Source organism: Macaca thibetana, chromosome 2, assembly GCF_024542745.1.
Source record: "Macaca thibetana thibetana isolate TM-01 chromosome 2, ASM2454274v1, whole genome shotgun sequence".
Lineage (NCBI taxonomy): Eukaryota > Metazoa > Chordata > Mammalia > Primates > Cercopithecidae > Macaca > Macaca thibetana.
The window spans coordinates 29,022,307-29,039,179 of NC_065579.1; positions in this window are offsets into that span (position 1 = coordinate 29,022,307).

Here is a 16,873-nt window from a genome sequence, read left to right on the forward strand (position 1 = left end):
CTCTGTCACAAAGTAGATGTTCAAGAAATATTTTTATTAAAGGAATTCATGGGACTGGGCAAGGTGGCTCATGCCTGTAATCCCAGCACTTTGGGAGGCTGAGGCAGGTGGATCACCTGAGGTCAGGAGTTCAAGATCAGCCTGGGCAACATGGTGAAACCCCGTCTCTACTAAAAATACAAAAATTAACTGGGCATGGTGGTGCGTACCTGTAATCCCAGCTACTCAGGAGGCTGAGGCAGGAGAATTGCTTGAGTCCGGGAGGCAGAGGTTACAGTAAGCCAAGATTGTGCCATTGCATACCAGCCTGGGCAACAGAGAGAGATTCCATTTCCAAAAAAAAAAAAAAGTAAGGAATTCGTGGAAGAAAAGAAATTATGAATAACAAACATCTCTCCAATATATCATAATTTACAAAATGCTTTTATATAAGTTATCTCATTTTAACCTTACAACACTGTGAGGTAAATAATATTATTATTCCATATTGTAGAAATGCAGAAAGTTTAAGAGTCTTGCCATAAAGATTCTTTTCTGGGCCAGATGTAAGTGAACTGGGCTAATTTTAAGAGGTCTTCAAAGCTTTTTTTGCATACTGTCTAGTTTTTTTAAAAAACTGTCACATTGCACATTTTAACTTTATGTATAAAGAAATTATATATATATTTAAATAAATACAAAGAATGTGGTTTCTAAAATAATAAAATTTCAAAGTCTTTTATATGTAACAAATCCAGTATAACTATAAAAGCTATTTGATCTCTACTATTGTCCTTAAAGCACACATAAAAAGTTTTTTTTAACAGCTGGAAATCTTTTCGTATTTCTTTTTTCTTCCTTGATCTCAAATTTCCATTCCATGTCGTCCATAGCATTTTATCTTTAAAAGTTGGAAACTCAGTGATCCCCAGACCCCAGTTTGAACACTGCTGCCTAAGACGACAGTCTGTAGAATTGCCCAATGTAATAAGGAGATCAGTGAATGTAATGATAAAAATTAAAGAGCCTAGAAGCATGACCTCAAAGAAATCACGAGGCATGGAGATCCAGGACTTGCTTTAGAACAAGGGCACAAAGTGGCTGAAGCAGGCAGTTCAGTACCCAAGTCCTAGAACTCTGGACTGCTGGGGATGGAGATGAGAGTGGCAGTGGCAGGGAGGAGGTAGGGCTGGAGTCTTTAAGAATTATTCACCTTCAGATCATTGGAAATTTTTACGTGAATCTTCTCTTTGAATCTTATGAGATAATTTGATATGAAAAAAAATTACAGAAGAGGGGCCATGTAAAAGAAATCATACACCTGTATGTGATAGTTTTTTTTGTTTTGTTTTGTTTTTTGTTTTTTGGTTTTTTTTTTGAGACGGAGTCTTGCTCTGTCGCCCAGGCTGGAGTGCAGTGGACCATCTCGGCTCACTGAAAGCTCCGCCTCCCGGGTTCACGTCATTCTCCTGCCTCAGCCTCCCGAGTAGCTGGGACTATAGGCGCCCGCCACCACGCCCGTCTAATTTTTCGTATTTTTAGTAGAGACGGGGTTTCACACTGTTAGCCAGGATGGTCTCGATCTCCTGACCTCGTGATCCGCCCACCTCGGTCTCCCAAAGTGCTGCGATTACAGGCATGAGCCACCGTGCCAGGCAGATAATTTTTTGTAATTAAATCATTTTTGCATGACTTTAACGTTACTCAATTTTAGCGTAAAAGAAACTTTAAAAACCGGGAAAACAATAAAGTTGTTATATAAACTTTTAAAAGATAATAATATAAATAAATGCTCAAGATACTTTAACTAAAATATCATTAAAACATCATAGTACATCATGCTCCCAAGTTTGAAAAACAAATTAAACACATATAGATAAAATAACAGGAATGCTCTTCACAAAAATATTAATAATAAATTTTCTCTTAATAACAGTAGTATGTGTGACTGTGGATTTTTATTATATGTATTTTCTAACTATCCAAAATATGCACATATTATTTTTATTATTAATTTTAAAATAGCATAATGGGAATATGTCTTTTTAATATCTAGTTACAATATAATAAAACTATATAAAAAAATGAACAGAGGCAATTACAAATATTTCTATTGTTTGGAGCGTATAATAGCAAAACTAAATTATGTGGCAAATGATTAATATTTTAGGGATACATATAGTTCCTTTGCTTCCTGGTCCGTTATCAATGAGGACTTCTTGCTCTCTTCCATTGTCAATAAACTTCAAAGTAATAGGTTTCAATCATAGAAGACATCACATTTTCTTGAACATAAGAGGAAAAAAGCCAGAAAAAGCATTTGCTCAATTTTTCAAAAACACTGTTTGCAAGGAAAATCTGTCTGCTTGGCTACCACACAAAAGACTGAGCACATGTAAAGCATTTTATGGATCCGATCCCAATACAACACAAAAATAGGAATTACTTTGTTGATTTGCACAGATCTCTGATACGGCTCCAAATATCCAACTAAAGTTTACCAACACAGAGAATGGAAAGTGAAGGGGATTCTCCAAGAATTTGCATTCTTAGCATTTACTTTTTAAAATTGTGTTTCGTTCACTAGAGCACTGATGTTCTAATTATACTCAGATGGAAGTGAATTCTGCAGTACCCCAAAGTATCTAACTTATAATCAAAGAGTCATTTCCACCAGGACAAAGTAAATCTGTTTGCAGGTATATCTCAAACACCTCAAACATCTGGTTTATAAGCATCTAACATGATTCCTTCAAGAGGTGAAGATAAGTAACCCAATATATGAGAAACACTGTTGTCTGAAGCCTTCTGAATGGCAAGAGTAAAAAGATTGCTTAATTAAAAATGGCAAAGTAGTCTAAACTCAGCAAGAAGGCAACTGCTCAGCCTTCATACTGACCACTAATCTGCTTTTTAATCTTCTCTGGCTCATCAAGTTCTTTGTTTTCTTAATAACTACTTTATTAGTTCTTGTTGAACAGAAAACCAAACACCACATGTTTTCACTCATAAGTGGGAGTCGAACAATGAGAACATATGGGCACAGGGAGGGAAACATCACACACTGGGGCCTGTCAGGGAGTGGGGGCAAGGGGAGGGATAGCATTAGGAGAAATACCTAATGTAGATGACGGGTTGATGGGTGAAGCAAACCACTGTGGCACATATATACCTATGTAACAAACCTGCACGTTCTGCACATGTCTCCCAGAACTTAAAGTATAATTTTCATAAAAGAAAGAAAGAATGAGAATAAAGTCTAAGGGGAAACCCAATAGAAAGTCATCAGATCTTATGAGACTTATTCACTATCATGATAACAGTATGGGGGAAGCCCCCTATGATTCAATTATCTTCCAGTGGGTTCCTCCCACAACATATGGGAATTATAGGAGCTACAATTCAAGATGAGATTTGGGTGGGGACACAGCCAAGCCATATCACACACCATGCTTTGAAAATTTCTGCGAGAAATTAGCCTGTCTAGAGATTACACTGACTTATTATCTTAATGTTTCTGTTAGAAATCTGATAGGGAAGAGGGTTGGAAATACAACCCTGATCCTCATTGTACTTAACGAGAAAAGTAAGGTTGCATTGAATGGTATCAAAAGCCATCATTTTTACCCAGAAGAGGTTATAGGAGTTTCACAATACTGGTTCCCTTAAAAGTAATCATGTCCATAGAACGCAGATATTCTGTTCTGAGCAATTCTTACTTTTTTTGTTGTAGCTTGTTTTTGCTTTTTAATATGAAATATTTCACACATATAGGAGAATAAAAATTCAAAATGTAAATAATAATAGTTAATAAAACCTTGGTGTCCACAGCCTAGGTTAAGGCAAGGACCATTACCAGTTTCCAGATTCTGTGTGATCTTAGCCACTCCTTATCCCATACACAGAAATGAAAACTATTCAGATCATTGTTCATGTCTTTTCCATGCATTTCTTTATTGTTTACCACATAAGTATGTATAATTAAAATTTAATTTGCTTTGCACATTTTTGAACTTTGATAGAATCATATTTATGTCATATTCTGACACTTTTTCTTTTGGTTAAAATTTTATTATTGTTTTTTCCATGTTAATCTGTGTCATTTTAGTTCACTCATTTCACTGCTGTACATTATTATTTCATATAAATATAATGTGTTAGTCTGTTCTCACTCTTCTAATAAAGACATACCCGACACTGGGTAATTTATAAAGGAAAGAGGTTTAATGGACTCACAGCTCCACATGTCTGGTGAGCCCTCACGATCATGGTGGAAGACAAAGGAGAAGCAAAAATAATGTCTTACATGGTGGCAGGAAAGAGAGCTTGTGCAGGGGAACTCCCATTTATAAAACCATCAGCTCTCATGGCACTTATTCACTACCACGAGAACAGTATGGGGGAAACTGCCCCCATGATTCAATTATATCCACCCGCCCCACCCCCCGACCCTTGATACATGGGGATTATTATAATTCAAGGTATCTGGGTGGGAACACAGCCAATCCATATCGCATACCACAACTTATTTACCCATTCTTCTGTTGATGGCCGTTTATAGTATAGCATTTGAGGTATTTATAGTATTTTATTAAAAAAAAAAACTGCTACGAGTATTTGCATACTGTAAACATTTTGGGTTTTTCTTGTGAGAGAAAATATCTGGGTAATCAATTGTGTACATCTTAAAATGTAATAGATAATGCCTAATTACACAGATGTAGTGAAAATATACAATCTCAAAAATAGTAAAACTTTTACTACAGTCTTAAAATACTTGGTATTGTCAGATTTAACATTTCTGCCAATCATGTCAAGCAAAGTTATATTTCATTATAGTTTTAATTTGCATTTTTCTGATTAGTTAATTGCAATCATTTCATAGATTTGATGCTATTCATATTAACTCTTCTATGAAAACCAGTTAAATAATATTTTCTAATTTTCTGTTGAGTCATTTGTCTTTTTTTCTATTGTATTTTTAGGATTTACTTACATAATCTGGGTACTAAATCCTTTGTCAATTCTAAGTGTTGCAAATATCTCTGCTTACGGCTTGTCTTTTTATTTCCTTTGTAAGGTCTTTTGAAGGAAAAGTGTTTATTTTAATAACAAAGTTCTATAGTGTATTCATACCACATACATATACACCATGAACAACTATGTGGTTATAAAAAGAATGGAATAATGTCTTTTGCACCAACATGGATGCAGTTTGGGGCCATCATCCTAAATAAATTAACAAAGAAACACAAAGCTAAATACCACATGTTCTCACTTGTAAGTAGGAGTTAAACGTTGAGCACACATGGACATAAATATGGGAACAATAGACACTGCAAGCTACTAGAAGTGGGAGGTAGGGAGAACAGCATGAGTTGAAAAAAATCCACCTATCAGGTACTATGCTCACTACCTGGGTGATGGGATCCATACCCCAAACCTCAGCAGCATGCAAAATTCCCATATAAGAAACCTGATCATGTAGCCCCTGTATCTAGAATAAAAGTCAAAATTAAAGAAAATTGTATAATGTCCTTTCTGTTTGCATTGTTTGTATTTTTTAAAGAATTGTTCCTTTATCTTGAGATCATATATTTTTTCTGTTGAAGCACTTAAAGTTTTCAGTTTGGCGTTTAAGCCTTTAATGTACTTTGAATTTATTTTATTTTATTTCTTACAATATAAACAATTGTTCCAGAGAAATTTTCAATTGTTCTAGCTCATGTGAAATCCCAACTCTATTATAAAATTTCTCTTTTTATATTATTTTGTTTCTTGAATTATCTTCCATTGTCCTGTTTATTTATAGCTCCAAGACTACTATGTTGTGTTAACCACTATGGCTTTATAATAAATAATATCTGATGATGCAAGTTTCTCTGTTCTTCTTCTTTAACAGTATCTCATTTCTTGTTAGTATTTTGTTTTCCCATGTATATGTAAAATTTGTTTGTTAAGATCAATAAATTATTGTTGGAAATTTTATTAGAATTATACTGGACCATAGATTAATTTGAGAAAAAGGATCATCTTTGTAATATTGTGCCTTGCTATACATAAACAAGATATGATGCTTTATTATTTAGAATTTCTATAATGTCTTTAAATAAGATTTTCTCATTTTTCTCAGAAAGCTTTTACATGTTTTGTTAGATTTATTCCTTGATACCTTATATTTTATATTATTTTCTATTAAGTTTTCTAACTTTGGTCTGGTGTTTTGTTAGATTTATTCCTAGGTTCCTTATATTTTATACTATTTTCTGTTGTTTTCTAGCTTTGACCTTATATACAGGAGTTTAATGGACTTTTCTTTATTGAGCTTGAATCCAGCAATACTGCTAAGTTCCTTTTAGTTCTACAATTTATTTAAAGACTGTTTGGTTTTGTATATAGAATATCATCTCATTTGCAAATAACAAAGTTTCTTTTTCCTTTTTTTGAAAGTCATATGTATATTTTTCTTTCTATTTTCTTACCAACTGGCTAGAATTGACGGTACAATGTTAATTAGAAGTCCTAATCATAAACAGTCTTGTTTGATTCTGATTTTAAACATTTAAAATTAGTACTTTTAAAATTTAACTGTTATTAGGATGCTTACTCCAGAGTTTTTTTCTTTTTTGACAAATTCTATATCAGAATTGTATCCAGATAAAATTTGTCACTTTTTTTTTCCCTAGAAAGTGCAAAACAAAAGTAGTGCATCTACATGAGGGTCTATTCTATTATTCAAAATACTGTAAAAGATAAGCAGTCCAAGGAAGATATAATAGCTACATAAAATCACCAAAAATGTATCTCTTGAATCTTTCTCCTCCACCATTCTTCATGTGAATTGTCCTTTTAAGGTCATTTCATGATGTGGAATGGCTCATGCATTTCTAGTCTTCACAGCAACTGTTTAGGGAACAAGAAGGAGGAAGTTGGGGGTAGGGATATGGAGGAGAATCCGTTTCTATCAAGAGGCCTTCTCAAAGAGCTTGCAAAACACTCATGTTTCATGAGTAATCAGCTACAAGTGAAGTTAAAAAATGTGGGATCTTCTTATATTTTACACAGATATCTCATCAAAATTGAGATTATTTAACTAAAATCGAAGGGAATATTGGAAAGTAAATAGGCAAATACCAGTCTCTGCCTTTATCAGGTTAAGGAAGTTCCAATCAATCCCTGGTTAGCTAATAGTTTTTTTAAAATCATGAATATACATTAACTTTATTAAATGCTTTGCTGCATCTGTTCAGATTATCATATTTTTCTTTAATCTTTTAATTTTATAAATCACATACATTGATTTTCTAATTTAGATGTACTTTGTATACCCAGCATAAACTCATTTTGATCGTGATATATCCTTGCTGTATGTAATTGGAATTGACTTGCTAATATTTTATTTATGATTTCTTTTACACATACTAATGAATGAGATCAATTTGCAGGTTTCCTTTTTCATTTTTCCCTTGCTGCTTTTGGGTATCAAGTTTATACTATTTCATAAAATTAATTAGAGGGAGTTACCTCTTGCGTAAGATTCAAGCTATCTCTACCTTGAAGCTTTGGTAGAATTTTCTAGTAAAACCAGTTTTGTCCTGTGATTTCTTTTGTAAGAAGATTTGTATTTTCAGTTTTCTGAAATTATCAAAATTTCTTCTTTCTGTCTTTTTAATTTTAACATAAGAACTCTTCTCAGATCATTTTATTTTTCTAAACAGTTATGTGATTTGCTTACAAGGATCAAGAAATGTGTGTATTTCACAACCCATCCATTGTGGTAGTTAATCTTTTTTTCCTAGAGAAAAAAATCAGTAAGTAATCCTAGGAACAAGGAGAACAGGGACTGAAAGTGTTTAATAAGCTGGCAGACAGAACTTGACATAAGTCTCTCCCTAAGCCTCATGTCTAGAGTATCTGGATTCATGAGCTCAATGAACTGAAGACTGCCTATTCCCTCATGTGTGACCTAGCTCGAGTATTGCCTTCTGCTCTAGCCTCTATACTTGATTCCCAAGACTGGAGTCAAGCAGTGAGCTCACATCTACTTTGTAATGATGTTTTCCTAGAATATAGTCTCTGTATATATCTTTTTCATCCCAACCACCTGGACCACTACCCTTTTATATTCTTTCTTTCAAAACCTCAATTCATTTATCACTTCTCCTGGGAAAGTTTCCAGAATGTAAACAGAGTTGTACTGTCTGTATTTCATGTCATTTCTGTATCTATTACTTATTCCCTCCACTTCATTTATTACACTTACTATTTTAAAAACTTTCTACTGTAATACAATATATATCACAAATGTATACATCAAAAGTACACAGATTTATAAATTTTCAAAGACATTGCATTTCATATTTTTGTATCTTGATTGCTCCCATTATACTGTGAGCTAACCAGTGGTTCTCCATAACATTTCTAGGACTTATCACACAGTGGCTGAAACAAATATTAAACAAATGATAGATACTCATTTTTTCTCATTTACATGTTTGGTTTCTAGTTACTGACTATACAGCAATGTATTCATTTCTCTTAACACTGTGAAGTTGCTGCTATTATTGCCAGTTTTCTGAGGAGAAAACAGTATATGTTTCTTGCTTAAAATAACAAGTGGGAGATTGAATTGTTGGCCCCAACACATCTTCCTTCTCACAAACAAGCTTGTTGCCATATACTTTTGCCGTTTTTCCTACCACCATGGGTAGAATATTTTTCTCTAATCCTTGACTGTGGGCTCAGCCGTGTAACTTGTTTTGGCTGACTGAAAATTAGCAGATGTGATGTAAGCAGAGGTTTGTAAAGGGCATTTATTGTCAAGCACTCTTGTGCCTCTGCCATTCTTGAGAAAAGAGCTCTCCCTGTGCGGCTGTTGCTCCTCAGGCTGAGTCCTAGAATGAGAAACATGAAGCGGAATTAAGCCAATCTAACCCAGCCTGGCTCAGCTGACCTACTCACCTGAGTGAGGCAATTGAGCACAATAGAGATGCCTCATCAACTCAAAGTTTGAGATAGTTGCGTATCACTGAGAGTACTGTTTATTGTTATGTAGCCCTGACTCACTAATTTAGCCAATGTTAACAGATTTGACTGACACTCATCTTTGATACATTTTCCAATCAAGTGTTTAGGTCTCCTCTTCATGTATCTTCTAGTTCCTGATGCAATACAAAAAGTCTTTTAAAATACAAAAAATCTATTTACCCTTCATTTATTTTTTCTCTCCTTTCTTCCTTTTTCCTTCTTTCCTTCCCTGTTCCTTCCTTCCATCCCTTCCTTTTCTCACCTTTCTCATGAGTATTGTCGTACTATTTGTCTAGGTATTCTATTTCATTTACTATAATGTGAGTAGTTTACCATCAATATTCTGCACACTTTATATAATTTTTTTGTCTTCGCCTTTGAGTAAATATTGAAGCATGGGAATTATTCTGTACCCAATTTTCCATAGCTTGGGATGGTCTTAGAAGAAGAGCTAACCATAGTCTTTGTTGATGGTCCTAGGTCTTTTGCATTGTGTTCAAAGTCTTGTATTTGGGTCCACTCCTATTTCCTGTTTCCTTGGGGATATGGCTTTGGGTTTTGGATCATTTTTTCTATTCATCATGAAAATCTGAAAAATATTGATTTCTGGCAATTTATGTTGCCAGCATTGAGAGTCCATAGTGGAAGGCAGGTGCTTCCAGACTTCAGTGACTTTTCATTTCTCTTCTCTAAACTGCCTGCTCTCACTCTCAGTTGCTTTCTCTCCTAATTGGTAGAAATAATTCTTGGGATTTATTTCACTCATGCTCTTTCCACATTATTGGTTCTGAAAACCGGAGAAGGCTTAGGAAATATACAATCAAGCTAGACATTTCCATTTAATTTTTAGGTCACTACTTTTTGTAATGGATGAAATTAATATTCTTATTTAGTTGCCATTGTTAAATCAACTTCCTGTTTTTATTTCTTTTTGTTCATATCATTATGTATTTTAGGGAGACACATTTCTCTTTTCTAAGATATTGGCCACAGCCACCACTGTGTTATTGACACTGATTCTTTAGCCTTTTCTATATGTTTAGTTGATAAAGTTCAGCAGCCATTTGCAAGATTTTCTTTTTCTTCTTTGTCTATTATTCTATATTTCCAATTTATTTAGTTTTAAGACATCATAATGTTACTGAGACATGATTCATATACCATACCTTTAAATCTATCCAATTGAATTATATAATTCATCAGTTTTTAGTGTATTCAGTTGTGTAACCACCAATCCAATTAACTTTACAACATTTTCTTCACCCACAAAAGAAAATACATACCTGTTATCAATCACTTCGCATTTTTCCTCTAACACCCCAGCCCTAGGCAACAAATGATTTATTTTCTGTTTCTCTACACAAGCCTATTCTGGACATTTCAAATCAATGGTGTCATACAACATGTGGTATTTTGTGACTAGGTTATTTCATTTAGCATAATGTTTTCAAGGTTAACTATATTGTAGTATGTATCCATTTTTATTGCTTTTCTTAAAAAATCTTTTTTCAGAGCATTTTTAGGTTCACAGCCAAATTGACAAGAAGAAACAGATATACCACATACCCTCTGTGCCCACACATACATTGCTTCTTCCACTGTCAGTATCTCTCAGCAGAGTGGTACATTTGTTACAACTGATGAACCTACAGTGACATATCATTATCATTCAAACTCCATAGCTTACTTTGAGGTTCACTCTTGGTGGCATACATTCTATGAGTTTGGACAAATGTAAATGACACGTATTCTCCATATAGAGTTTTACAAGATGATTTCACTGCCCTAAAAATTCCCTGTGTTTCTTCTATACATCTGATCTTCTTACTGTCTCTGTATTTTTTTCTTATCCAGAATGCTGTATAGTTGGAATCATACAGTATGTACCCTTTTCAGATTGTCTTATTTGACTTTATAATGTGCACTTAAGTTTTCTCCCTATCTTTTCATGGTTTGATAGCCTGTTGCTTTTTAGCATGGAATAATATTCCATTATCTGGATGTACCACAGTGTATCTATCCATTCATCTACTGAAGGACATCTTGTCTGCTTCCAGGTTTTGGCAAGTATGAATAAAGCTGGTATAAACATCCATGTGCAGTTTTCGAAGACAAAATATATGAACTCCTCTGTGTAAGTACCAAGGGATGCAATTGTTGGAATATATGTTAATAATATGTTTAGTTTTATATGAAACTGTCAAACTATCTTCCAAAGTGGTTGTATCATTTTGCATTCCTACTAGCAATGAATGAGAGTTCCTGTTGCTCCATATACTCACCAGGATATGGTGCTGTCTGTTTTGGATGTTGGCGAGTCAAATAGGTATGTAGTAGTATCTCATGGTTGTTTTAGTTTGCAATTCCCTAATGACACATGATGTTAAACAACTTTTTGTATGCTGATTTATCATCTGCATAAATTCTTAGGTCAGATGTCTGTTCAAGTCTTTGGCTCATTTTGTTTATTTATTTAATTTTTCTATTGTTGAGTTATAAGAGTTCTCTGTATGTTTTGAATAAGAATAAGATATGTTTTCTGAACGTATTTTCTTCCAGTTTGGGGATAATCTTCTCATTCTCTTGGGAGTGTTTTTTGCAAATCAGAAGTTTTAAATTTTAATGAGGCCCAGCTTATCAACTGCTTTTATCATGGACCATGACTTTGAGGTCATATCTAAAAAGTCACTGCCACACACAAGGCTATCTAGATTTTCTCCTATATTATCTTTCAAGAGTTTTATAGCTTTGTGTTTTACATGTAGGCCTGGGATTTATTTTGAGTTAGTTTTTCTGAAGGGTGTAGTGTTTGTGTTTAGATGCTTTTTTTTTTTGCATATTGACACCCAGTAGTTTAAGAATCGTTTGTTGAAAGGCTTTCTTTTCTTCATGGTATTGACTTTGCTCCCTTGTCAAAGATCACTTGACTATATTGACGTAGGTCTGTTTCTGAGTTTTCTATTCTGTTCCATTGATCTATCTTTGTATACTTTTACCAGTACTACAGTGTCTTGATTACTATAGTTTTATGGCTTGCATTTGGCTAGTGTCAACTTTGTTCTTCTCTTTCAATATTGTTTTGGTTACTCTTGGATTTTTGCCTCTCCACTTTAGAATCAATTTTTGGTATTCACAAAACATCTTGCTAGGAGTTTGATGGAGACTGCATTGGATCTATAGATCAAGTTGGAAAGAATTGACATTTTGAGAATTTTGAGTCTTTCTATTTATGAATATGGAATCTTTCCCCTGTTTATTTAGTTTTTTCAATTGTTTTGTCAGAGTTTTGTAGTTTTCCTCATATGGATCTTGTACATATTTTGTTAGAATTATACCTGAATATTTCCTTTTGGGGAGTGCTAATGTAAATAATATTATGGTTTTAATTTAAAATTCCATTTGTTTATTGCTGTTATATAGAAAAGTGATTGGCTTTTGTACATTAACCTTGCAAGTTTTTGGTCATGACAGAAATTGGTCTGTAGTTTTCTTGTGATACTTCTGTATGGTTTTTGCTTTAGGGCAATACATAGAATGAGTTAGGAAGTATTTCCTTTGCTTCTATCTTTTGGAGAAGATTATAGAGAATTGATGTAATTTCTTCCTTAGCTGTTTGGTAGAATTTACTAGTTAATCCATGTGGGCCTGATGCTTTCTGTTTTGAAAGTATGTTGTTTAGTGATTCAATTTCTTTAACATATGTAGGCCTATTCAGATTGTCTTTTTTATTGTGTGACTTTTGGCAGATTTTGTCTTTCAAGGAATTGGTCCATTTCTTCTTGGTGATCAAATTTTGGGGCACTGAGTCATTCATATTCTTGCTTTACTATTCTTTTAATGTTCATAGAATCTGTAGTGATGTTCCTCCTTTCATTTCTAATTTTAATAATTTCTGTTCTTTCTCTTTTGTCTTAGATACACTGGTTTAAAGCTTATTGATTTTATTGATCTTTTCAGAGACGCAAGTTTGGGTTTCATTTATTTTCTTTATTGATTTCCTGTTTTCAGTTTCATTGATTTCTACTCTAATTTTTATTTCTTTTCTTCTGCTTACATTGGATTTAATTTTTTCTTCTTTTCTAGTTTCCTAAAGCAGAAGTTTAGGTGATTGATTTTATGTTTTTCTTTTTTACAATATATGCATTCAGTGCTGTACATTTCTTTCTAAGTACAGATTTCACAGCATCCCATAAATTTTGATAAGTTGTATTTTCATTTTCACTTAGTTCAAAGTATTTTTAAATTTATCTTGAGATTTCTTTTTTGACCCACTTATTATTTACAAAGATATTGTTTATTCTCTATGTATATGTGATTTTTAAATTTTTTTGTTGCTGATTTCTCATTGGATTCCATTGTGCTATGATAGCCGATATTGTATGATTTCTATTCTATTCACTTTTTCTTTCCATTTACTTGATGCCCAACCCATTCATTTACTTTTAATTTAAATGTGCCTTTAAATTTAAAGTAGGTTTCTTGTGGGTACTTATATGTTAAGGCATAACTTGTCGCTCGCCATATAGTTTATCTTCAAGAATGTTCTCTGTGAACTTGAGAAAAATATGCATTTTGCTTTTGTTTGATGAGGTACTCCATCGATGTCAATTATATCCAGTTGAATAATGGTACTGTTGAGTTCAACTGCATCTTACTGATGTTCCGCCTGCTAGATCTGCCCGTTTTTGATAGAAAGATATTGTTGTCTCCAACAACTATAATAGTAGATTTATCTATTTCTTCTTGCAATTCTATCAGTTTTTGCCTCATGTATTTTGATGCTCTGTTGTAGGTACATACATATTAAGGATTGTTATGTGTTCTTGGAGAACTGACAAAACTGATAATGAGTTTATCATTATGTAATGCCCCTCTTTATCTCTAATAACTTTAAAACCTCCTCTGTCTGAAATTAACATAACTACTCCTGCTTTCTTTTAGTTAGTATTAGCATGGTATCACTTTTCCCTTCCATTTACTTTTTATTTTTAATTTTTTTTCTTTTGAGACAGAGTCTATCTCTGTCACCCATACTGGAGTGCAGTGGCATGATCTCAGCTCACTGCAACCTCCATCTCCTGGCTTCAGTTGGTTCTCTTGACTCACTCTTCCAAGTAGCTTGCATTACAGGCGTGTGCCACCACACCCAGCTAATTTTTGTATTTTTAGTTGAGATAGGGTTTCACTATGTTGGCCAGGCTGGTCTTGAACTTCCAGCCTCATGTGATCCACCCACCTTGGTATCCTAAAGTGCTGGGATTACAGGAGTGAGCTACGGTGCCCAACCCATTCATTTACTTTTAATTTAAATGTGCCTGTATATTTAAAGTACTTTTCTTGTGGGTACTTATAGTTGGGACTTATTTTTTAATCTACTCTGACAATCTCTGTCTTTTAAGTGTTGCATTTAGACCATGGACATTCAAAATGATTACTGATATAATTGGATTAATATTTGCCACATTTATTGCTGCTTTGTTTGTTCCCTTTTTCTTTGTTCTTATTTTTGTCTTCTACTTTTTCTGCTTTTTGTGATTTTAATTGAGAATTTTATATCATTCTATTTTTTCTCCATTCTTAGCATATCAGTTACATTCATTTATAATGTATGAATATCATTATCATGTATCAATATCAGACAGTATTATAATGTATCAATATCATATCAGTTACATTCATTTAGAAACTTATTTTAGTGGTTGCCCTAGAGTTTGCAAATACATTTACAACTAATTCAAACCCACTTTCAAGTAACACTGTACCGCTTCAAAGGCAGTGTGACTACCTTATAACAAAATAATCCTCATTGCTGCTTCTCATCCATTATCTCATTGCTATCATTTATTTCACTCATATATAAGTGTGTATAACACACATATATATGTATTCAAAATGGGATAGTTCCCTTGGCCCCTTCAAGAGTGGGACTTGTGAAGGGGTGGCTCATTTACTCAGCCCACAGCTCTGAACCCTTCATGAAAGGGCAGCACGCAGGTGAGCATGCAAGAGACAAAGCTAACAAATGCTGGAACCAGCTGATGGCTCCTGTCTGGTCGGAGGAGTCTCTGTGTGGGCCCCTTGGCAGCATCCTAGCATGTTACGATGCTCTTTTAGCACTGTCATCTGGGAGGGGGTGCCTGTGAGCCCCAGAGCCCCAGAGGGCACGTTACCAACTCAGTGAGGCTTTTGCCTCTTTGTATGGAGCAGCTGCCCACTGCCAGCGAGGGCAAAGGGCCAATGTGGCAGCCTTTTATGGGTTCCCATACCCAGTGTATCCCAAGGTTTTGTCTAGTGCCCAAGAAGAATGAGGTCACACAGACTTGAAGGATGGTGAGAGTAGAGATTTTATTGAGTGGTGGAACTGGCTCTCAGAGGGATGGGGAGCTGGAAAGGGGATTGAGTGGGAAGGCAGTCTTGTCCTGGAGTTGAGCTTTCCCCAGCAGTCACTAACCATCCCTAGCAAACTCCTCTCTGACTGTAGTCTCCAATGTCCAGCTACTTCTTCTCTCGACATTCAAATGCTTCTCTCTCCTGTGTGTGTGTGAGCTGAGTCTGTGGTTTGGGGTTCTTATGCGTACAGGATAGGGGGCATGGTGGGTGAAAAGGCATCATTCAGGTGGGAAAACAAGGATGTGAAGTTCTCACTTAGGGCCGTGGGTCTAGACTTGAGGGTGGAGCCCTCACCAGAGACCCTGCCCTCTTCTACCCAGGATTTCCCTGCCTCTTGTCTGTATTATACACATACATAACTAATATATTGTTGCTGTTTTTATTTTGAACAAACTATTATCTGTTAGGTCAATTAAGAATAACAAAAAAAAGTTTCTATTTTACTTGCATTTATTCCTTTTTTGATGCTCTTTCTTACTTTATGGAGATATGAGTTTATGACCTATATCATTTTCTTTCTCTATAAAAATCTTTTTTTTGTTTAACATTTCTTGCAATGCAAGTTCATCAATATTTGTTTGTCTGCCAAAGTCTATTTCTCCTTTGTTTTTGAAGGATAATTTCACACAGTACAGAATTCTAGGTTGGTGGGTTTTTTCTTTCCCCAATAATTTAAATATTTCACTCTACTTTCTTATTGCTTGTTTGGTCTCCAAAGAGAAATCAGATGTATTTCTTTTTTGTTTCTCTATAAAGTTAGCTGTTTTTAGTTTGGAATTTCCTTAAAAAAATACTAAAAATGGAGTTATATGATCCAGCAATCCTGCTGCTAAGTCTATACCCCAAAGAAAGGAAATCAGTGTATCAAACAGATATCTGCACACTCATGTTTATTGCAGCATTATTCACAATAGCTAAGCTTTGGAAGCAATGTATATGTCCATCAGCAGACACACAGATAAATAAAATGTGGAGCATATACACAATTGAGTACTATTCAGCCATAATAACGAATGAGAGCGTGTCATTTGCAACATGGATGGAACTGGAGGCCATTACATTAAACAAAATAAACCAGGCACAGAAAGACAAACTTTTCATGTTCTCACTTATTTGTGAGAAATAAAATTAAAACGATTGAACTCATGGAGGTAGAGAGTAGAACAATGGTTACCAGATGCTAGAAAGTGTAATGACTAAGGGAAGAGACAATGGTTGAATGTGTACAAAAATACAGGTAGATAAAATGAATAACATCTAGTATTTTATAGCACAACAGAGTGACTCCAGTCAATGATAATTTATTTTACATTTAAAAATAACTAAAAGAGTATAATTGGATTGTTTGTAACACAAAGAAGGGATAAATGCTTCAGGTAATGGGTACCCCATTTACCCTGATGTGATTATTGCACATTGTATGCCTGTATCAAGATATTTCATGTACCCCATAAATATATACACCTACTATATATCT